The 25242-nt window shown below is 43.1% G+C and overlaps 1 protein-coding gene across 1 annotated transcript in view; it reads left to right on the top strand.

Moving 5' to 3' along the window:
• The first annotated feature begins 691 nt into the window (after positions 1-691).
• Positions 692-25242, top strand: part of STXBP6 (syntaxin binding protein 6) — a 209877-nt gene continuing 185326 nt past the window's right edge. The window contains exon 1 of the mRNA XM_073348899.2: positions 692-817. The gene's annotated coding sequence lies outside the window, so the exon portion shown is untranslated. The remainder of the gene's footprint in view (positions 818-25242) is intronic.

The raw sequence follows: 25242 nt of genomic DNA, 5'->3' as shown, positions 1-25242 counted from the left end.
TTCTCTTGAAATGGCCCACCTTGATTATCACTTCAAAAGGTTTTCTCTCCCCCCACCCCACTCTCCTGCTGATAACAGCTCATCTTAAGTGATCATGCTCCTTACAATGTATATTTTTTAATGGTCTGTGTGTATGTATAAAATCTTCTCACTGTACTTTCCACTTTATGCATCCGATGAAGTGAGCTGTAGCTCAGGAAAACTTATGCTCAAATAAATTGGTTAGTCTCTAAGGTGCCACAAGTACTCCTTTTCTTTTTGTGAATACAGACTAACACGGCTGCTACTCTGAATTCTCTCGAAGGTTTCCCTGGTTCCTTCTTTCCAAGATTTCTGTCCCCACTCCCCCTTACATTCTCTTTCTCCTTCTGTCCATGCTTTCAAGCCTGGTCATTAGTTATTATTATATTTTATTTTACACGATCTCTCTTGCTTCAGAGGGAACTGCTGGCCCCCAGCCTGCACTGGACATTGGTGGGGAGGAGGATGCAGAGCAGGATCAAAACCCTGCTCACTTGGGATCCTGCGCCTTCTCCCGCCTCTGGAAAGTCCCAAACCTGAAGTAAGCTCCTGGAGCGATCACAATTCACATGGGCGGGAGGGCAGTCTCGCGCTCTGGATTGGCTCAGCATCTGCACGTGAGGCTGCACTCACGCCTCTGGGCTGACAGCTGCGTGGCGGCTGAGGCTCCGTGTGGCTGAGTGAGTGCGGGAGGCTGGCGGGGCAGGCGGCGGCGGCGACTACTAGAGCGGCGCGCTAGAGCCCTCGGCTGGCAGGCGGAGCGCGGGCAGAGCAGCGGCAGGATCCGGGCACGAAGGTAGGTCTGCCCGCGGCCACTGCTGCTTTGCCCCGCTGCAGCCGGGAGTTACACGCGGGCAGGGCGGCGTGGCAGGGCTGTGGCTGCTGCAGTAGTTACTGGAGGGCGGGGGAGGCTTTGCTTTTTCCAGTGTAACTTGCGGGTAGTAGCGGCAGCATGTGTCAGTCAGCTGAGCTGCCCTGAAGTTCTTGTGGTGCAGAGGCTCCGGTGAGCGGCTGCCCCGTTGGTTTCGCTTCTTGCTGGGTGTGCGGGGTTTGGACGCTGCCGGGCGATGTTCTCCCGCGAAGTATGAAGAAGTAGCAGCCCCGAGAGTGAAGGATTAAGCCGCCTCTGGAAGCCCACATGTGCCAGTCGTGGAAGGGCTGGGGCTCGTCATCCCAGTGTAAACCCAGCCCGGCTTTTCTTCTAGGAGAAGCACATTGTTACGTGCTGCGATCAGCCTCTGGCGCGGAGAGATCAGCCTGGGATAGTGCGTTTTTAAGGGCCAGATCCTGCTCCCATTGATGTCAGTGGCACAGTTCCCAGTTCCTGACGGCACTCCTGTGTTGGTAGTTACAGTAGCAAAAGTTAAATATTTACAGGCGGATCGTTTGGGTTTCTAGTGGCTGACTGTGGCTTTTGTTTTTCTTGCTACGTGTTTGTCTGGTGGTTTCACGGGGTGGGGGTGAGATTTTTGCGTGGGGGCTGGGGTAGGGTGAGATTTTTGCGTGGGGGTGGGCACCCCCGCTCAGAGTTTGGAGTTGGCGGCATTTTCTGTAGAAATCAGGACAGCGTCCCTGGAGCTCTTGGTGTAACTAAGATCAGAGTGTGACTCAGCCTGTCTACCCTTGACCTTTACACTCTAAGGCTTTGAAAGCGGAGGGACCAAGAAGAAGAGCAGAAGAGAAGGCTCCTGTGGTCTTCGTCGTCCTCCTTCCTTGGGATCTTTCTGCTCACTAGCTAAATATGCTTCTCCTATAGCAGAGAAGGGCTGTTAAACTTGGAGGTAGGGAATTCTTCCAGAAAAGATTAGGCAGTCTAGAAATGGTCATTTTCCTTTATTTCCTACTGGTGAGATTCTTAAAGGGATAAAGATCAGGATAAAAATAAGTGTATAATGTTTTAAACTGTTTTATATGTGTTACTTATAAAACACGTTTAAACAAGACACTTGATTGTCAAGGTACTTTTGCTCACAATTATGTTGTCTGTTTACTGTTTTCCATTTCATCTAGTGTGGACAGTGCCACTAGATTTGTAAGCCTCATTCAGTGGTGCTGTTAAGATCCAACACGCTGCGATGGAATCTTTTGCATTAAAAAAAACAAAAAAATTGAGCTCACTTCTGTCATTCTGTTCCTCCAGTGTCTACATTTTATGGTTTAAGTTAGTCACCTGAATGTCCCCTTTTAACCTCCATCTCAGCTCAAGTGAATTATCTCTCAGGAATGCCTTCATTTTATCCTTTGTCTAACTTTATTGTGAGGCAGAGTTGATGTTATCAACACTCTGCAATTTAACAAAGAAATTAACAAAATCAGTACTCTGCAATTTAACAGAGAAATTCTTAAAAGACTCTCTCCTCCCAGGTCATCTGACAAGAAGAGTGCTGGTACCTCCTCAGATATTCTGCTGTTCCTATTCACAAGGAAGAATAGACTCTTCCATCTCCCCTTACTGAAACTGGAGGATGGGCAGTGCACTACTCTGAGTCTCCTCAGCTAGGTATATCTAATCAAGGCTGCAGCACACTTCTATGGAGGAGGTCACTCAAACCTGCTGTGTCTCTTCTTCTCTCCTTAAGGTGACAGAAAAGGAACAGACATAGCATTGGTTAAATTGGATGACTAAACAGCACTGGACATTTAGCAAGAGGCAGTTTCCCCCATCCTCCATATCTCTAATTTTCCTGTGTCCTCTTAATAGCAGTGCTCTTTGTAGGTGTAGGTAGCTATTCTAATGTCATTTAACCACCATCACCAAAAGAAAATAAATTCCCCTTGAAGGAGAAAACAGAAAAGAAACCCCTGTGATGGTTTAACCATATCGATGTTCAAATAGGAAGCTTTTTTTCCTCACTTTGCCAAGACTGGATAATTTAACAGCTCCTTCAGCCAAGGGAGGAATGTGATGGGGGGAATGTGGAAGCCATTATCTCTAAGAATTAGTCCTGCAAACAAACTTCCTGGAGTTGTTGGTAGTCAGTTTGCCTTCTGGGGTAAAGATCCTGATCAGTAAAATGAAAGTTTGATGCACTTACAGTGTTGCATTTAGAGATAACATGATGATGTGTTCTGAAAAAGGCCCTAAGATAAATAGATTTTTCTTGTAGCTCAGACTCAATTCAACTTATTTTCCTGTGAGGAGGTTCATGATTTTTCAGCAGTACATTTTGATTTGAATACAGACAATGGGTTGAAAATAATTAGTTGTTTAGGGAGTTCTTGTGTGATTGATTTTTTTTTTTTTTTGGTGTTCTTTGTAATATCCCATGACACTTCAAACTTTATATATTTTGTCCAGTTGAACTTTTGAAAGAGAAATGTTCCCTGAGAAGTGCATGAATTTTCCATTGTGTGTGTTGTGTTCAATAGGTTACACTATAACATTCAGAAACAAATAAGGGGTGGGGGTGTACTTTGTCCCTGTCTTTCATCAACCCCCTCACACAAACAAACATGCCAGGTCCATTTTCTACATGTTATGTACATGTTCTCTTCTACTGTGAAATAAATAAAAGCCTGTTCATTGCTGAATCTAGATAGAATAACTGTAATTACGGTTTCAGAGTAGTAGCCATGCTAATCTGTATCTGCAAAAAGAAAAGGAGGACTTGGGGCATGTTAGAGACTAACAAATTTATTTGAGCATAAGCTTTCGTGAGCTACAGCTCACTTCATTGGATGCATGCAGTGGAAAATACAGTAGGGGGATTTTATATACACAGAGAACATGAAACAATGGGTGTTACCATACACACTGTAATGAGAGTGATCAGGTAAGGTGAGCTATTACCAGCAGGAGAAGGAAAAAAAACCTTTTGTAGTGATAATCAAGGTGGGCCATTTCCAGCAGTTGACAAGAACATGTGAGGAACAGTAGGGGGTCGAGGGGGGGAATAAACATGGGGAAATAGTTTTACTTTGTGTAATGACCTATCCACTCCCAGTCTCTGTTCAAGCCTAAGTTAATTGTATCCATTTTGCAAATTAATTCCAATTCAGGTTGGGGGGCTGTCTGTAAGCAAGGACTGGCTTGTCTCCCAAGATCTGTGAGAGTGATGGATCGTCCTCCAGGATAGGTTGTAGATCCTTGATGATGCGCTGGAGAGGTTTTAGTTGGGGGCTGAAGGTGACAGCTAGTGACGTTCTGTTATTTTCTTTGTTGTGCGTGTCCTGTAGTAGGTAACTTCTGGGTACTCTTCTGGCTCTGTCAATCTGTTTCTTCACTTCAGCAGGTGGGTATTGTAGTTGTAAGAACACTTGGTAGAGATCTTGTAGGTGCTTGTCTCTGTCTGAGGGGTTGGAGCAAATGTGAGCAGTAGCTCACGAAAGCTTATGCTCAAATAAATTCGTTAGTCTTTCAGGTGCCACACGTACTCCTTTTCTTTTTGCGGATACAGACTAACACGGCTGCTACTCTGAAACACATCTAGAGAAGTTTATCATAGGTCTAGTTCACAAACAAACTTGCAGTTTTTGTTAAAACCTGTCTAGTTGAAATGGTGCAAACACCTTTGCTGATACTTACTTCAGTTTGCTTGATTTATGGCTGTTTAATTTATACTTGTTCTAACTGTGTGGAACTAAACCTAAACAAGCCTGGTTCAAACCAGAATCAGATTGTCCACCCAGGAGTTAAACCAACTGAGTTAAAAATGACACTGAAACAGTGCTACTCTGCATGCTGAGGGGCTGTTCTATGGATCTCCAGGGCTGGTGAAGACTGGCCCTCAAAATTGGGAAGCCGTTACTGGCTCTGGACCCTTTGAACTCATTCCTGCACCAAGAAGAGCGCAGCTGCAAGAGAGAATCTGGCCTGTCATGTCTAATTTTTTTTTTTAATTTTAAAAAAAGGAACACTGTAAACTTAAATACAGTACAACAAATTATACTAATATCTAAATAGGCAAATATGGAATTATGAGACTGCATTTTATAGCATCTTTCTAATATCCAAAGCCATGAGAAGAGTAGATAGATTCCTGAGATAAGTATATTCTCAGCTTATTTACAGGTCTCCTATATTTAGCTTTTTTAAAAAGGATATTAAGACAAATTCTAGGATTCAAAAAGGGATTTGATACCCGAACAAGAATATCTGCATGACGTTAACTAGGATGAAAAAATGAGGACTATTATTTTCACGTTTTGGGTTATAAACAAGAAGGGTCAGAAAGGAATTTCAGAAATTCCATTATGTAATATTTGTTCAACAGGTCCAGCATGTTGCATAAGATTTCACATCCTTTGGTGACAATTGCACTGAGTTTTAAAAATTAGTAATAAAGGAAGGAAATTCTCTTTTTGGGTATTATTTTTTACTCTTGCTTTTCTGTGTTTAGTCTTCAGTTTACATGATGAAACTACGTTAGTCTTGTTGTCTGGCTTTTATTCGTTAGCACAGTACTGGTCTGTTTGGCTTTGTAATGCTGTTGGTAAGGGTAGTCAATCATTTTTTGTCAAGGTTCCAGTTTCTTTGTCAAGGTATAGTCAAGGCCCAGACTTCAGAGAAAATAATAAAGCCCCCCAATAATGATAATAAGTAAATAAAAAGATTTCAGGGTCCATTCAAAAGTGTCTGGCGGTCCAGATTTGGTCTGCAGGCTGCCTACTGATTACCCTTGGTGTAGGTTATGAATATTTATTTGCACTTGCTAGGCCCTAGAGGATAATGTTTAGATTACAAAGCTTTTTTTATAAATATTTTTTAAAAAAATATATAAACACTTCTGTGTTAAAGCAGTGAAATTCTGGCGTGGATGCTAATACCCCTTAAACTCACACTGGCATGGGTGTCAACTTTACATTGAATTTTCTGACACTTGGTAATGACATGATCTTGACTCTGTGTGTAAAGGAAGTATTTTTTTAAAATGGCTATACATTTCTTTATATACATGCATGCATCCATTGCTGAAGCATCTGGGTCCTTTAACAGCAAAACAAACATGGTATTTAAAAAATGAAATAAAAGAAAAGGCACTCTTCTGCATTTTGACTCCTGTGTTCTTGAGATGCAAATTGGGAAGTGGTCCTTTCAAAGTAAGGAGCCTGAAATTATACTTTTGCCAAATTACTGTATATATTTGATCGTAAGCTGGTTTGTTTATAAGCCGACCCCCCCCAAGATGGATAAGTAAAAATGGAAATTTTTTTATGACCCATTCATAAGCCGACTCTCTAATTCAGGGGGCAGCAAACTTTGGCTCCTGGGCCATCAGGATAAGCTGCTGGCAGGCAGAGATGGTTTGTTTACCTTGAGCGTCCGCAGGCAGGGAGGTAAACCTAAGTAAACAAACTGTCCCGGCCCACCAGCTGCTTACCCTGACGGGCTGGGACAGCAACTGGTGGGGAAATTTTTTGGTGGTGGTGGGAGAAGCTGAGGGTCAGGGGAGTAACCCCTGTGATCACCCCCACACATGACCCTACCCTTAGCCCGGGATCCCCACATTGATCCCATCCCTTCCCAACTTAGCTGGGGTGGGTCAGGGGAGGATGTCTCTGGCCTGGCTGGAGCTGCTTCAGCAGGCCAGGTGGCTTGGCCGCAGCCTACTCCGGTGGGTGGGGCCGGGCCACTGCTTCAGAGGCTGGGGGGAGAGCAGCGTGGCCAGAAGCTGAGAGTCTTTGGCCCCGCCTCTTTCCTTCTGGCTCTGCTGGCTGTACTGCCTCTCCTTGCCCCCTCTGTTGCGGGGAGGGGCTGTGTCCACCTCTCCTGCTCTATACCGGTTCATAAGCCGACCCCTTTTTTTACTAAAAAAAATTGGCTTATGAACGAGAATATATGGTGGGTAAAACTGGCATCCCCTACTGTTTTGTAGGCAGCATCTCTTATCACAGGGTTATTACAGGAGCTGTGAGGTTTTCAAGAGCACAGGCTTGTCTTCCCCCATTTCTGCTTTTTGACTGTGACCCTAATACTTTGCTCTGGTCTGATATTGATATCCTAGCTCCTTTGTGATAACTGATAGAAATCTAGGATTAACAATAGCTTTGTAATACCAGTACTGGGAATTGCTGTACCAGAACTCTATTTATAAATGTGATTGCTGGAGGTTTCAAAAGCATGAGTGGCTTGAACATTTTGAAAACTCTCCGGGTGTTTATTTTTCTTATTCAGGACAGAAATTAAATTCCGTAATAAAATAATCTTTTTTTTTTTTTTTTTTTGCTTCTGACTATTTTATTAGGTTCCAATTTTCTCCTTTTCTAAAACACACCAATTTAAAAATGAATGTGTAAGTTCAATATTTGTGTATTTAAATTTTCTGTTCTGCCAGGTTCAACACACATTGGCAGCTGTTGATTTTTTTTAATGCACATCACAGGGTGAAGACTAGTTTATCCCAATAAAAGAATTTGTAAAGTGGTACTTACTTTCCAAGACCCTAGTAAAAAAACAAGATTTGTATTTGAAATAGGCACCTGAGACTGAATGTATAAATGTCTTAGAAATTACTTCCTGCTTCACAAACCAGTTTGAATACCTCAGAAAGCTGCCTGAGGATTATCACTTTCAATTTACCAGAGTCTAAAATATGCACATACAGATTCATGATTTGAAACTTTAAAAACATGCATTGACTTACTTGACTCTTTTTGAAGTTAATGGAAGGACTCCAGTTGCCGTCAATGAAAGTTGGATGGACTGGCTCCCATTGCTCTGCCATGTGTTTTTTCTCCTTCTAAACTGTAGGGATGACAGAACCCAATGAAATATATATTAAACTAAGGCAGGAACTGAGCATTATAGTTATGGGTTTGATGTATGCTGTGTTCTCAGTACTTGGGAAGAATCTAATTACAACTTCAAAACTATTCTTGGAAAACTGGAACTTAAGGCTGAAACGGGGTGCTTCATTTGCTTTCATGCACACTTGATGAATTTCTGTATCTTTTGTGGTCTTTAGCAACTTCCAGGAAAGAAAGTTCCCCTTCTAATGTATCCTATACATATAACCCATAAGTCCCAACCTTCTGATGCTGTGAGGCTAAGGGTATGTCTACACTATGAAATTAGGTTGATTTTGTAGAAGTCAATTTTTAGAAATCGATTTTATACAGTTGATTGTGTATGTGCCCACTAATTGCATTAAGTCGGCCGAGTGTGTCCTCAATACTGTGGCTAGCATCAACTTACGGAGGGGTGCACTGTGGGTAGCTATTCCACAGTTTCCACAGTCTTCACAGCCCATTGGAATTCTGGGTTAAACTCCCAATGCCTGATGGGGCAAAAACATTATTGAGGGTGGTTTTGGTACTTGTCGTCAGTCACCCCTCCTTCCCTCCCTGCCTCCGTGAAAGCAACAGCGGACAATCATTTTGCGCCTTTTTTCCTGGGTTACCTGTGCAGACGCCATACCGCTGCAAGCATGGAGCCCGCTCAGCTCACTGCTGCTATTGTGAACATTGTAAACATCTCGCGCATTATCCTGGAGTACGTGCAGAACCAGGCTCAGAGATGCCAGCACGAGGACGATTGTGATGAGGACATGGACACAGACGTTCCTGAAAGCAAGGGCTGTGGCGATTGGGACATCATGGCGGCCGTGGGGCTGATTGATACAGTGGATGCCGATTCTGGGCCCGGCAAACAAGCACAGACTGGTGGGACCACATAGTGTTGCAGGTATGGGGTGATTCACAGTGGCTGCGAAACTTTCGCATGCGTAAGGCCACTTTCCTTGACTTTGTGAGTTGCCTTCCACCGCCCTGAAGCGCAGGAATACCAAGATGAGAGCTCCCCTGACAAATAGCCCTGTGGAAGCTTGCAGCGCCTGACTGCTACCCATCAGTCAGGAATCAATTTGGAGTGGGCAAGTCTACTGTGGGGACTGCTGTGATCCAAGTAGCCAATGCAGTCACTGATGTTCTGCTATCATGGATAGTAAGTCTAGGAAATGTGCAGGTCATACTGGATGGCTTTGCAGCAGTGGGGTTCCCTATCTGTAGTGGGGTGATAAACGGAACACGTAACCCTATCTGGGCACCGGACGACCTTGCCAACCAATACGTAAACCGCAAGTGGTACTTCTCAATGGTGCTGCAAGCACTGGTGGATCACAAGGGACGTTTCACCAACATCAACGTGGGATGGCTGGGAAAGGTGCATGACTCACATCTTTAGGAACTCCGGGCTGTTCGAGCAGTTGCAAGAAGGGACTTGCTTCCTAGACTAGAAAATTACCACTGGGGATATTGAAATGCCAATAGTTAAGTCCTTGGGCATTATGAAGCCATACACAGGCAGCCTGGACAGTAGTCAGGAGCAGTTCAACTATAGGCTGAGCAAGTGCAGAATGGTGGTAGAATGTGCCTTTGGACATTTAAAAGCTCTCTAGTGCCGTTTGCTGACTAGGTTAGACCTCAGCACAACCAGCATTCCCATTGTTATTGCTGCTTGCCGTGTGCTCCATAATGTCTGTGAGAGTAAGGGGAGACATTTATGGCAGGGTGGGAGGTTGAGGCAAATCGTCTGGTGACCGATTTTGAGCAGCCAGATACCAGGGTGATTAGAAGAGCACAGCTGCACATCAGAGAGGCTTTGACAACCAGTTTCATGACTGGCCAGGCTACAGTGTGACAGTTGTATGTGTTGCTCCTTGCTGAAAACCTGCCCCCTTCGTTGATTTTAATTCCCTGTAAGCCAACTACCCTCCCCCATTTAATCACAACTGGCAAAGGAAATAAAGTAACTATTGTTTTGAAACCATGCTTTCTTTCTTTCTCTCAAAAAAGTGAGATAACTGACAAGGTAGCTCAGGTGGGATGTGGTGCAGGAGGAGGGAAGGACAAGACCACATTGCTTATTGTAGCCACACTGCAAAACAAAACTGTTTGAATGACAGCCTTCTGTTGCTTGGGCCATCCTCTGGAGTGGAGTGGCTGGGTGCCTGGAGCCCCCCCCCAGTGTTCCTCGGCAACTGGGTGAGGAGGATATGGAATTAGGGGAGGAGGGCAGGCGGTTATACAATGGATGCAGCGGGGGTCTGTGCTCTTGTTGGCTTTTCTGCATCTCCAACAGATGCTTCATCATGTCAGTTTCCTTCCCCCATTAGCCTCAGCATCGCCTCCTGCCTCTACTCTTCGCGCTCACTTAATACTTTCCTGACCTCTGCCACTGAATGCGTCCATGCACTAAGCTGTGTGGGAGGACTGCTTGAGCTCGGAAAACATGTAATCGCAAGTGTGGTTTTTTTCGACTTCTAATCTGCGCTAACCTCGGGGACAGAGATGAGAGGGGGAGCATAGAAACATTTGCACAGATAAAGAGGGGAGATAAAAAGGGAGAGTAAAATTTAAGATGATACGTTTCTGAGAACAAAAGGGAGATTCTTTCACAGTGAATCAAGCAATTCACAGCAGGCAGCACATGTGGTTTAGGTACAAGATCACATTTTGCCTTTTATACTGTGTGCCTGCCGGTATGGTGACACATCACAAACGGCTGGGCAACAGAATTTGGGTTCCAGACAGCCATGGTAATCCTTTTGGTATACCGGGTTGGCTTTTTCTGCCTTCATAACATGTGGGAATGGTTTCATACTGCAGCGCCATCCTTTCCCTTAGCAAGCAATGCCGGTTGGGTTTCACATTTAAAAGGAAGGGCTGCGGTTTTCGGGTGGATGTGCAGCACACCCCACCCCCAGCCGTGTGGCTGTTCTCCAGGATGATCCCTTTTAGCCAAGCTCAAGCAACCCAGCATGAAACGGGGTCCTTTTACTGTTCCCTTATAAAAATTCTCCTATTTCAACCTGGTGATCATGAATGATATCACTCTCTTGACGCTAACACAGAAAGATAAAGACCAAATGTTGCTTGAATGCGACCAAAGCCCAGGACCATTCATTGCCATGCTTTGTGCTGCAGTGGTTCCAGACAACTGTCCCTTTTGGCCTTAAACTCTATGAACATTGCTGCATACTGCAGGCAAGAACTGAACTTCTTATCTGGTGAGACTGTGGTGATGGTTTGTGTCCAGCACAGGTCTTTTATTTTCCTGAGGGCACAGTTCTCTTCACTCGCATGGTGTCCCTGTTGTTCAGGTAAACTGCATTCTAGTCCCAAAGTGCTTGAACTGCTCGCTTGAATATACAGCTAAATAATATCTATAGTAGAAAACTCAGAAGTGGAATTTTGACAAACTTCCTTAAAAGTGTCTGTCATCTCCTTCACTAATTCCAAATATGCTATCCCTAATTTAATTAACATTTATCTGATGCTCTGTTTCTTTTCCAATTTACAGATGCCCTCTTTTCTTGACATACGGAATAATTGAACTGGTTCATTTCCTTTGATTTGAGGATGTTTATTTTGAAAAGCAGAACTTAAATCAAATACAAATTTCCCTAACTAAAGTATTTGCATAGATCTCATGTTTGTATAAAGATTGGAGAGCTGAATAAACCAAACTGATCTTTCTGGACCTTTTAAAATTGTCTTTCCACTGTATGAGACCTCACAGTTGAGGGTTAGTGGCTTGAGTGATATTGTGTGTTGGGTTAATAATGTAAATGCTAGTAAATGACTTATTGATTGGGTTGCTGTGGTGATACAATCTGCCCCCCCCCACCCCGATTAAACATAAAACTAAGGTACTTTTTGGAAGAGTAGGTTTATTAACCCCAGTCTCCTGGCCTATTTCCAACTGTGTAATTGCTTTCTGCATAACTGAAGATCCCCTTGGAGTTTTCATTGAAATTACTCTTAGAAAGCACATGTTGCTGCCATATTCTGCACTGCTGGTGGCTGAATAACCCTGTTGCTAAAGGGATTTTGTCAATCTGAAATCAAGTCAGTTTAAAAAATGAGTTGCAAGTAGTTTCAGGTACTACATCTCCGTTAGATGTGGTTTTTTCAATCCTGTTTAAAAAAAAAAAATTCTTGCCTGTTGCTATGTGAATGAGTCTTGAAGGGGGAACTGACTCCTGTTTTCAGGGACAGTGAGACTTCTATACACTGCTGTCAACTGCATGGAGTAAACTTGAAAACACCTAATCTTAGGTGGTGGTTGTGACTATAGTGGGTAAAATGTTGAAGAAAAAAATTGTTTGAAAAGTTGACTAAAGCTCCTCGAAAGCTGAAAGGAAAGTCTCTTTCTTTAAAAAAAGAAATCCAAGTAAATACTATAAGAGCAAAACTAGTATTTTAAGGAAAGTCTACGCTACAGCGCTCCATTGGCGTAGCTGCGCCACTGTACTGCTTCCGGTGAAGATGCACTGTGCTGATGGGAGAGTGTATCCTGCTGACGTATCACCGGTCACTTGAATAACACTTGAATGGCTCAGGGAGGGGGAGCAGTATAAGTTAGATCGACTTTACCGGTAGTGTAGACCTACCCTTATTGTCTGCCTGTGAGCATGAGTCTTGCTTGTGAGATCACTGGTACAGCACTGCCCCTCTCTGCAGCTGCATCCATATGTCTGCTCTGATGCTCTGTTTAGTCACTTCCTGCTATTCCATATGAAATCCTGTGGTGATGGAGGATTACTAAATGCTACTATGGTCCCAAGGAGTATCTATTGCATTGAGAGAAGGAGAGGAGCTCAGTTTCTACTTGGGCCAAACTAGGTTTTCTTTTTTAAAAAACAGTATGCAAGTTCAGTGTTCAGCCTGTTCATTTTTTTTTAAAACAGCCTAAAATATAAACATGAAAGTAAAAGAAAAAAAAAAAGAAGAAAACTTACTAAAGTAGTGCCCCACCTCTCTAAAGCGTATAGTGCTGGGAGAATCCTTTCCAGCATCTGAATCCTGCCTTTGCAGCAGCTTGAATGAAGGACAAAAAGAAAGATTAAAGCAGGTGTTTCCATATGCCAGACATGCCCCTGTAATATTTATGTTATACCAATAAACTAAAAACCAGCAGGATCTTATTAAAGGGAAAAAAGGCAAAATACCACATTTATTGTGAATACAGAAAGAATCATAGTAAGCAGTTAGTTATAGCTATCACATTCCATTCAATCTCATATTTATTCACACATTCTCTCTCTCTCACACACACACATACACACACACACACACACACACACGTTTTGCAAGGTTTTTATCATAGTTACCAGCCTTAGAGTTGCTCATGCCAAGCCACTGGCCAGGTGGCCTGGGCATGAGGAGGGAGCAGGGCCTTGTCAGATGCTCATCTGATGCATCTGGAAGTTGGTTTGCAAAATCAGACCCCCCAAAGTTCTCACTTTCTAGAGTCCATTTTTATAGGAATTTCTTCCTATGTCAGTCTATGGGAATTGCTTCATCATGCTGTTGCTGAATCAATCTGCAGATAGCACATTCCTGACAGCTCCGTGCTGCTAGATGTTATCTTGTTCTTTGGTTCTCCCATCCTTGAGGCTGTTGGGTGGATTCCAGTCTGCCCTCCGAGGGTCTTCTGGTTATTTCCACTTGACGCCTTCTTCAGCCGATGGACACTGGATTCTTAGGCTGGCACCTCCCTGATCATTCAGTTATTATCCACATACATCCTCTATCTCTATTTTAATCACAATTGTTAATACAGCAAAAGGGTGGGGAGTCTCTGGGTGCTGTTTCTCTTGCTACAGAGTATTGCTTTGAGTCTCTCTCTCTGTGAATTGCTTTGAGAACAGACTCTGTCTTAGAATGCACTAACGCAATTAGCAGCTTGCAAGTTTCACACATAGAGGGAGAGAAACAGTACCAAAAATCAAGAGACCTCTTAATTAGTAATATCCTGGAATTTAAACTATGGGGAATCAAACTCATTTGTGATTTTAGTACAGAACTTCTTTAATATGGTCCAACATTTATGTTCAGCATTATCCCAGTTGAGATTGCATCAATAGGCATTGTGATTCCACTACTTTGGCCACAAGTTTGCTGCAATATTGGATGCAGCCTATTAAAAATACTAATTTGTTTTAGGATTCCAGATCACTAACTGTGTACAGTTGTGTACTTAAGTTACAAATAAATACTTGTTTAAAATCCATTCTGCCTTCACCTACCTGCCAAGTTATAAGATCGGACTTTCAGTCTTCTATTTTCTCTTCCTACAGTTGGTCAAATAGGTAACAACTAAAGTACTGTAAGGAATGCAGCTTCCACTTTACATTAGGGAGTTGGTGATATCAAAAACACATGCAGGCACATGTAAAATGCTCAAAGGATTTAACTTGAGGAGTCAATCTTTTCTAATGCTTATTGACTCTTTGCATTTGTGGGACATCAAGACACAAACACTGACAGAATTGGTTTCTCCACTATTGTAGGGGTGAAAAATAATGGCAAGAGTGTAAATATATCTTATCCCTATGGATGAAGCCTTCCTTGCATAATGGGATCTCTCATTGGCTGAACCTGTTAATTGTACTATTCTCAGTTTAAGATTTTATTTTTCTACAAGGTTTCCAAATATCTATTGAAACTTTGAAGATCTCCCACTGGAATTTCTCTAGTTCTTGATGGTACTGGACATATGGCATTGTTGACCATTAGCGATCAGCAGGATGACACTCCTGCAGCTGCCCAGCCCAAGGTACATGGAAGGCTCAGATCCTCACTCCCGCTCTTCCAGTGGGAAATAGGGAGCACAGCAGCTTCTTTCAATCTTTTTCTATGAAAAATGTAGTGGCTCCAGATACTCTGCTCCCGAACTTCCCCCCCCCCTCCCATCTTCAAAAGCAGGTCATCTGCTTTCTACCTCATCATTCCTTTCCAGAAAGGGAGCCAATGGGTCAACATTTTAGTTAGCTACAGAGAAACCAGGGTTGGTGAGAGCAAAAGGCCTAAAGTACAGTAGTGCCACTATCACTGAAACAGATGGCTATAAATGTTTTTTTTTAAGGGTGAAACATCCCTTTTTTAAAAAAAGGACTTGAGTGGTAGTACGAGCAGATCTTTTGGAGTCTCTCCCCTCCGTCTCTCCCCACCACCCAGTAGATGCATCATTGGGAAAGTCTTTGAAACACGTAACCTGAGGAATCTCTCAAGCTGGAATTTTAAGCCCTGAGAGCTTGTAATTATACTGGCAATAATTAAAAATAGTGCCAAAATATGAGTCCAGTAGTAGTTAGCTGATGTGATATTATGTGGAGTCTCATACCTGCCAAATGGCTGCTCTGACATACACCCTATTTCTCCTGGGCCCTACCAAGCAGAGAATAGGCATAGTGCACTCTGACCACAGCCCCCCAACCTCATTCCCTATGCTCAGGCATGAGTACAAGGCTAGTGTATAGCTCTTACATCCATTCTACACCAGCTAGGGAGGCTCTCTGCCAGGGGGCAGGCGATAATCTCGGGGTCATTTCCACCCACTGTAAAGAGCATTCATTCTATTAAAGAACACTTGCGTAATAGACTTAGCCTCTATCAGAGGTGAATGAGAGTGAAAGTTGGGTAGGATTTGCACCTTTGCTCCTATTGGTATAAAGTTGCAGGAGAAATTGTTCTTAGTTTTGTGTGTGTGTGGATATATGTAAATGAAGTTTGTGTGTATAAAGTTACCTGAAAGGAATAGTGAAGACTTTGAGGGGTGAAAATGGTATTAGGCTGCTTAGCAATCCAGTAGAATGTACTAGAACTGGATGTTAAACTCAGTACAGGACATGATCTGAATTAAATTGAAGAATGAGGGTGATAAAATAACTGCAGTATGTTTTAACAATAGTAGAACAAGATTTTATTAATGAAAAGTGACTTTCTTTTAAATTACCAGTGCTCTCCTTTTGATCCCAATTTATATTCTTCCCACACATGCTAAGTGGTATTCGCACTTTCCACTATATTGGAATAGGTTCAGAAGTGTTGAATTAAGAAAACAATAATTTTTGAGGAGAGGGTTGGGTGGGGGGTAGGAGGGGATTTGGAATTAATCCACTTCAGCTGTAGAATTGAATCCAGGTTATACTTAATCTGCCTTGTTCTTATTATGGTTGAGGGAAGGTTGTGGGGTAGTAAGCAATGTCTTTGCTACTACACAAAAGAAAGCTAAAGAACAATAAACGTTATGGGCTTGGATGTTTGTTTTAATGTATGTAGTTTGTTTAACCAACCACGCTGTAATGTGTTGGCAGCATGCTAGATCAGGAGCCACATGATAATCACAAGGAAGTTCTTGCCTTGCTCTTCCAGACAGGGAGATGGGGAATGGCAGTTCCAATTTCTAAGGGCTTCGCTAAATTTCTGTATGTTGAGTCATTTGCCAAATAACTAGATAGTTTAAATGTTTGTAAAGACTAGTATGGGCCCTCTGCACACATTTGAGCAAGGCTACAAATGTTTGTCCTTAAACATAGGATGATCCCTAGGGACTTGTCTAAACACAAAAGTTGTACCGTTTTCGTTATTCTAGTGCAGGAAAAATCTTAAAATCCACTTAGGGTGGACACATTTATCTGTATACAGGTCCCTTACACCCCAGTGTTGCCAACTCTCATGATTTCCTCAGGAGTAACACAGTTTTGGCTGGGGCTGGAATCAATTTCTCAATGACATGAGAAGCTCCAGCTCTCGTGAATTTCACGGGTGCTGGGGGAACCTCTCTCTGATACCCGCCGCCATACCAGTTAGGTGTCTTCCCCACTTTCCTATCTCTAGAGAGGAGCATTTGGGCTGGGGATCCATGAGAGGGAGCAGCAGATGCCATTCTCACCCAAGAGGGAGCAGAAAGAGCCCAGCAGGTCACAGTGGTTCTGCTCCCTCCTCTACCCTGCCTTGTGAAAAATGGGTCAGTCTGCTTTCTGCTTCTTCCACTCCCTTCTCCATCCCTGCAAATCCAGGCCTGACAAGGGGGAGACGAAGACTGCATTCCCCATTCCTTAGGCCTGTGAGAGGGATGGGAGAAACCTTTGGAGCTGCAGGACCAGATTGGGGCTGTGGAGATGATAGGTGGCAGATGAGGGGAAAAACTTTCAAGGATACAACTGGTATGGGGGTGGGGCATGCATATGTATTGCTGGGCGGGGGTATGGGCAGTTCTGTGGGACACAGTTAATTAGCTTTTTGGGGTCCAGGCGAGAGTCCTGGAAGCTTCCTGCTATCAGGCAGCCTGGAAGAGCTCCAGCAGCAGGGGCCAGAATCATCTCTCTCAGTGGATTTGAGGCAGTTGACAAAACTAATTGTCACATACTCGCAGTCTTGCTCTTCTTGAGGGGAGGATCAAAAATCATGATGGACCAAAAAGCACAAAATCAATTAAAAAACAAAAACAAAAACAAATAAACACTAGTGTTTTTTTAGCTTCTGGAGTTCATGGTGCTGTACTGGTATAACTGTGTTTGCACAAGGAGTTTTACCGGTGTAACTCTTTTAATATTTAAAAAAACAAAACAACCCCCCCTCCCCCCCCCCAAAAATCCCACCCCCTTCTTGAAAGAGACTTTTCTGTTCACAGATTGTGCGTAGACTAGGCCTAGGATAAAGAACAAACATTTGTAGCTTAGAACAAACATGCCGGGAATGTCTATGCTTGTCTCTATTGATGTGTTAACTACATCTTATTAACTGATCATCAATAAACTTGAGGTACAAAAATCTAATGTAAACCTACACTATATGATATAGTTGTTAGGACTTGGCTGAAGCCAGGAACTCTGTCTCACGTTTCACTTTGATGCTGGAAGTACATTTTTACCACACCCCAAAAAAAAAAAGTACATATAAGCATCGGGGCATCAGTTGCTAACAATTGCCATGGTTATGGTTGTATAACATTTTCTCTTAAAACCACTGTCCTGTTTTCATGTGTTAACAACTTTGCAGAATTTTCAACTTTGAACCTGATGGTTTTCCCATCCTGGATAACTTCAGATTTTGAGAAGAGAGGTGTTTTTTGTTTTTGTTTTTGTTTGTTTTTTTATTTGAGCAGAAGCCCTTCAGCAATATTTGACCTGAGGGGTATTGAGCGTTGTCACGGAGTCACTGGGCAATGCTCGGAACTACTCCCTACGAAGCCAGTCAGGACTCTGGGGAAGCCTCCTCTCTGTGAGCATACTGTCTCCAGGGCAAGAAGCTTACCCAGCTTCGACCTTCCTGGGTCTGACCTGGGAGCATTCAGCATCCCCTTCCACACCGTGCGCTCCCCACAGCGAGTCTGCACAGATGGGGATCCTGGGGAGGCCAGAGGGCCCTGCACCCTGATTCCACAGTCAGACATGACTCTCAGCCAGCCAGTAAAACAGAAGGATTATTAGACGACAGGAACATTGTCTAAAAAGGAGCTTGAGGGTACAGAGACCAGGCTGCCTCAGTCAGGTCTATCTGTGGGGGGCAGGGAAGCCAGAGCCCCATCTGACCCTCCCTCCATTTTCCCAGCCAGCTCCAAAACTGAAACCCTCTCCAGCAGTCTCCCCCAGCTCCTCCTCCAGTCTGTCACTTTCCCAAGCCAGGAGGTCACCTGATCTCTTTGTTCTCCAGCACCTTCAGTTAGCACCTTTGCAGAGGAGAGGGGCCCAGGCCATCAGTTGCCAGGAGACAGGGTCTCGGCCATTCTCTGTGCAGCCCTTCTAGGGCTCTGCAACAATCACACACCCTTGTCCCACCACCTAGATACTTAAGAACTGCATAGGGGAAACAGAGGCACCCACACAGTATTCAGAAAAAACATTAAGAACATTCCCGCTTCGTCACAAGCATTTTTTTCGCTTGAAAAATTCTAGTCATTTTGTTTTGTTTTTAGCATTTTTAAAAGTAATTCACTTAGTTGAAAGTTGGCGTGGACTGAGTACCTTCTGGGAGGCAGTTTCTTAGGTAGGTCATAGCATGAAACCTTTGGGTGACAAGTGGGTAGAGCATGGTGTGCAGGTCATTTTTCAAGAAAGGCCTTCTGCTGAGAAATTCCCTTTCAGCTAATGAACATGAGGCCTAGTCTTGATACTTGGAAGTCATGTTGCAAGGCCATTTCTTTGCTCAGGCTTTCCTTGTGATGGTCTCTTGGAAGACAGCCATCTAAGTGGTATTGGTGGGGACAGTACCTGTAACTAGAGGGACGTAGAGGTGGAGAGTTGAGGTGTTTTAATGAACAGAATTTGATAGATTGTATTTGTATTATGTCTTAATACTGCAATGATTGGAAATCTGTACAGATAGATATGGATGATAGCATTTATTGTCTTCTCAACAAGAAGACAAATTTTTTTTCCACTTCTTAACTACAAATAATTTCAGTATTGTTTTTTTATTATCCCTTCTAAGATAATAAATCAGTAGGCCAGCTCATGGTGGCAAAGCCTGCAGTGCCATTGAAGAGCTATATTGTAGTGAATTTTTTTTTTTTTTTTACAAAGGAGTTTTTTGTGACCTTTCATTGATTGTTTATGAATCAAGAGGGAAATATTAGTCTACAAATGTCATCTATTAAAGCAGTCTGTTAACCTGTCTTGATATGACTTTTCTGTTCTTATGAAGAGGCTGAGGGATGACATCAAAATCTCTTGAGCCTTAATGCAAGCAATTTTTTTGGTCGTTTGATCCTGTAAATCAGTAAGAGTCAATCGAGCTCCAATGAGAACATGATTAGGATTCAAGATTGCCTATTACATCCTAAGATTTTAAATAACTATGCATAACTAATACAATCACGTTAGAGCCTAAATATTTCTTGCTATGCAGGCTCCTTCCATAAATCAGATTAAATCCTGAGCTTATTTTTCTGTCTAGCATTTTCGGCCAGTTATAGAAGAGAGAACCTGGAGTCAAATCCCAACCCGTGTCTCTGTCATGCTACTCCTATGGCATGAAAAGGATGTCACAGTAGTCTCAAGGGGACTGTTGTATTAGGGAAAACTTAAAACAACCCTTGTGGTGTTCTAAATTACACCAGAGTTTGGGCTGAGGATTGGGGAGAGGAGAATGTCTCCTCCTCAACCTCGGGTCTTCTAATAAGCACAGCTCAGCCAGACCTGGGAGTATGGCCCTTTGTATGCTTCTAAGTTTGTGTCATATATGGATTTTTATTTGATTAGACTGCCTGATCTAATAGATGTACATATGGATGCTAAATATTTCAAATCACCTTCCCTCTTCCTTCTACCCCCCCCCCCCCAACTCTCTCTTATATCTGTCTGACTGATAAAAAGTGTGTTTGTGTGTGTGTCTGGGGGGAATGATCTATTGGGGGATGGGGGAGCAGGAAATAAGACAGATCCAACTAGGCTAACTAATAAAATGAATCCCCTGCTGTTCTATATTCCAAGAGGGTCTGTCTGTCTTGAATCACACCTGCTTGCAGTTAAAGATAGCTCCATGTTGCTGGCCCAGAAAATGGGGGATTATGTAAATTAAAAATGGGATTATGTTCCTTACTTAAGCAGGTAAGATTTCTGGGGTGGGATGTATCCCTGTGAGCAGATTGGTTATACTAGATTTTAAGATTTAGTTTATTGTTTTCCCCCTCATGAACCATTTATGGTTTTGGAGGAAAAAAATCCTACTAGCATTGTCATCTGCATACAGTACGTGCATAACTTGAAGGTGGTAATATGATGATGGACACTACTGCAACCCGTGTTAAATCATTTGTCTCAACTCTTTCATACAGTGTAGTTGGAATATTACAAATTACTAATTTATTAAATGTAACAATTTGTAGAGTTAATTACCATAGGGATATCTTGACTGATAAGACTTTCCAAAGCTTGAAATTCACAATATTGGTGGTAAAAAATATGTTTCAAGGTCTGTTCACTGACATTTCAGGGGTCTTTTATGGTTAAACATCACAATATCAGTTATTAGCATGCTGCTTCAGTTTTACTGTAGATAGTTATTTTAATAAAGGGGATGTTTATATCAGAAGTGAACCTATGTGTAAAATGTCAGTTTTTCGTTCGTGTTTTTTTTCTATCAAGCATAATCAGTGTCTCTCAAAGGATCCTGGTCACTTTGTGTATGACCTCTGTTTTACATATGCAGTTGTCTCAAAGCCTATGTGCTCTACTATAATGTTATCAAAAATTAATGTTAATAAATATGAATGGAAATGGTATTATAGATTTAACACTACATGAAATTCTAAGTTGCTTATGGAACATTTATGGACTTTGGGGTCAGGTTTCTCACACTCAAAAATGCAAAACTCCTATTAATTCTGAGGAGTCTGATGTTGGACCCTTAATTAGTAAACTAAGGGTACATATGCACTGCAGCTGGGAGCGTTCTTCCGAGTGTGGCGAGACAGACACACACAAGCTCTGCCTGAATATAGTTACCAGGCATCTGGTTTTTGACTGGAATGCTCAGTCGAAAAGGGATCCTGGTGGCTTGGGTCAGCACTACTGACTGGACCGCTAAAAGTCAGATCAGTGGTGCAACGGGGCTAAGGCAGGCTTCCTGCCTACCCTTGCTCTGCATGGCTCCCAGAAGTGGCCATGGGGACTCCGCGCCAATGGGAGCTGTGGGGGCAGGCAGCACGCAGAGCTCCCTGGCTGCTTAGGAGCTGGACATGCCAGTCGCTTCTGGCAGCCACCTGAAGTAAGCGCTGCCTGGCCGGAGCCCGCACCCTGAACCTCCTTCCACACCCCAACTCCACACCCCAGACTAGAACCACTTTCTCCCTCCTGATGCTCACACTCTCTCCCACACCCGAATCCCCTGTCTTGGTCAGAACCCCCTCCTGCACCCAAACTACCTCCCAGAGCCCACACACCCAGCTGGAGCCCTCCCCTCTTCCCACACCGCAGCCCTGAGCCCCCTTCTGCACTCCAAACCCCTCAGCTCCAGCCCGGAGCCCCCTACTTCACTCTAAACCTCTCATCCCTGGCCTCACCCCGCAGCCCCAGCCGAAGCCCTCACCCCCTTCTGCACACCAACCTCTTTCCCTAGCCTGGAGCTCCCTCCCGCACCCTGAACCCCTCATTTCTGGCCCCACCCCAGAGCCTGCACCTCGAGCTGGAGCCCTCACCTCTTCCTGCACCCCAACCCCCTGCCCTAGCCTGGCGAAAGTGAGTGAGGGTAGGGGAGAGTAAGCGATGGAGGGAGGAGGAATGGAGTGGGTGGGGCCTCAGGGCCGGGTAAGGGTGTTTGGTTTTGTGCAATTAGATAGTTGGCAACCCTATGTGTGAGGCAACATACTAAAAAGTGCACAGTAACTAGGGACAGCACAGGTGGCAGCTTGGGCTACCCACCTGAGTACAAACCCACCTGGACCCCTTGAATAAGTACTTGGGCAGCTAACCGCAGCCATTGCTTTTGCTACCCTTGGCGAACTAGTGCGTGTCAGTTGATCTGAGTGGGGAAGCACATTCTAGCTGTGGTGCAGATGAATCCAAGGAGGCTACCTGCTGAGATGAGCCTTAGTGCCCCATTTCCCCTGTCGTTGTTGGTATCATAGGTTATAAACTGGAATAGGAGTTGTATTCTTGGTGTTAGGGGTTGGCATCAGGTGTAGCAACGGTCTAAGGTGGAAAAATACAGTCAGAACTCTGACCCTGACAGAGAAGTCGAGGACCAGACTTGAAATGACTTTGGTTCAGAATGTTTCTGAGCTACATTTGTAATCCTACAAGTAGCCACGCTGCCGTTAGCGGGACTGTTTGTGTGACTAAGAATTTGGACCTATACTTATAAGTGTTTACATGTATTCTGTTGATAGGGGGTTTCTAATAGCTGGGCATTTTCAAAAGCATTTTACTTTAAATATTAAGTTTTATATATCTGAATAACATGCTTGTTTACTCTTATGACACTTCATTTTCTACTCTTGTGTTCAAGGATGTGATTGATCCTTTTCCCTTTGTGTTCTTTCCCTCACCCGCCATCCTCTTTCTGTTCTTCTCCTCATACCCATGAACAGTTTCTCCAGCCTCCCTTTCCCTCTGGATAAGAAACTTAGCAGCCTGCACCATTTAGACATTTCACCTGGGGAGACATATTTGGATCAGATATAGTAGATTTTAACTCTTCTTTTCTGAGGTTGAAGAGAATACGGATTTAGAACTGGTGGGAATATTTGATCTCCCTTACATGTCCTACAGTAGGGAAAGCTAAATCATCACTTTGGAGTGACCAGATCACTAGGAGTGTGTACTCTGTTCTGTCACCAGTTCACACTAGCGTGGGAGACCATGATCTGAGGTCCAGTGTCTATGTACTCAGCTACTCAAGATGCTACTAAACACGCTGTTTGGGGTTGTGAGAAACTGGCTTTTTGGGCCACTGGGCATGCACCTACTTGTCCAGCACTCAGTCTGGATTTGACTATTCAGATGGAAATTTAATTTTTTTTATACATTTGTTTAAAAAGCAGCAAATGTTTGCTTCACTGTCACTGGTATTTTTTGTTTGTTTTAGATTATCTTCCTTTAAATTATTGTGCTACAGGACAGTAGATACTGCTGTATACTGCAAGAGAGCTCCTCTCTAAGGATACTTTAATGAATTTCATTTGCAGTTCTTCCTGGCAACTGATTCATGCAGTGCATCATACTGTACGCTGGCAGTGTAAGAAACAGGTTGGAAACCATCCAGAGTTTTACATGGCTATTTTTCTAGATTATGAAGTTCTGTCAAAAGTGTGTTTAATCATCCCAGAAACTGCTCATTCTGAACCTATTTTTGGAGACTAAGAAGAATTGGTGATTATCTGTGTCCCTGGAACTCATTTATTACAGGGAAAAAACTCATGTAGCTCAAGGCATACGCTTAATTTAAAAAAAAAAAAAAAAAAAACTTGACTAGAAATAGGGATCATGGATTTCTCAGTTGATTTCTGGAGTTCCTGAAGAGTGACCAAATCCATTTAATGTTCTAATTCAGCTCTTTACCCAGAACTCCTGTCCTACGCCAGCATACATGTCATGTGTGTCATTTGTCTTAATTAGATTTTTTTAGTTCAGCTGTAAGTGACAATGTATGCAAAATGTATTTCCAGCTTTCAAATTATTCAGATTTCATAGACTCATAGAAATGTAGGGCTGGAAGGAACGTCAAGAGGTCATTTAGTCCATTCCCCTATGATGAGGCAGGATTAAGTATACCCAGAGCATCCATGACAGGTTTTTGTGTAACTTGTTATTAAAAACCTCCACTGACAGAGATTCCACAACCTCTATAGGTAACCTGTTCCAGTGCTTAACTATCCTTAGAGTTAGAAAGTTCCTCCTAATATGTAACCGAAAACGTAGGCACCTGAGTTTGAAAAGTTTGTCCAGCATATTTATTGATTTGCATAAATTGCCACATTACCACACTGTGATATCACCAATTTCAATAACATCACAACAACTCAACTGATTTGCAGTGACAGTATCACTATAGCATTCAGAAGGAGTCTTGTCATCTTGTGTGACACTTGCCAGCATCACCTTTTATAAGTGATACAGTGCACTGTCTACTGCTGTTAATGTGCTCAGTTATTCAGGCTCCGCTACACGTGACTTCTGAAACTGTTGGATACATTCATCCTAGGTACAAGCATTGCAATTACTTCCTGGTGCAATGTGCCAGAAGCACGCATTGCACAGGCCTCTTGTGTGATACAAGGAATGTTGATGTAATAGAAGAATACTTGAGATACTTGATGGAGAAGTTTGGGTGTGGTGTAAACAGGACATAAATACACTGTTCATATCTGAGAGACAAGGTGGCTGAATTATATATCTTTTATTGGATTAAACTTCTCTTGGTGAGAGAGAGATAAGCTTTCACACTTAGAGCTCTTCTTTTCTGTGTAAACTTGAAAGCTTATCTCTTTCACCAAGAGAGGTTTGTCTAATAAAAGATATTACCTCACCCACCGCCTCTCTCTCTAATATCTTGGGACCAACATGGCTACAACACCACAGCCCACTGGTCATATCTGACAGATGTAAGTAAGTAATGCAAATTATCTCTTTTTGGCACAATATATACCTCAGCCTTACTTGTACTATAAATGTTTGATTACATGATTAATCATGTCCTGAACAGAGAGGTCTGAGAACTCACTTCATCATCACACTGTGGATGGACGGCTTTATTGAGGTGGTGTAAAAAGTGTCTTGGGGCTTGTCTAGGTTAGGATTCTGTGTCTGTAGGCACTTGGCACAATGGAGCTCTGGTCCATCACTGGGGCTACTAGGTGCTACTGTAATGCAAATAATAATAATCTATTTTTTCTTTGACCAGTCCATTTTATGTACACTTTTATATTTTAACATGTGTGGTCATGCACTTCCTATCACCTTTAGCAACCTTCTGTGAGCAGGCTGTCGTCCCTGTCAGAATTGCTATAAATTAAGTTGACGCTATAACCCACATTGTGTACATTTTCAAATTAGT

This window comes from Lepidochelys kempii, chromosome 6 (assembly GCF_965140285.1).
Source record: "Lepidochelys kempii isolate rLepKem1 chromosome 6, rLepKem1.hap1, whole genome shotgun sequence".
Lineage (NCBI taxonomy): Eukaryota > Metazoa > Chordata > Testudines > Cheloniidae > Lepidochelys > Lepidochelys kempii.
This window is presented reverse-complemented; position numbering and strand designations above follow the sequence as displayed.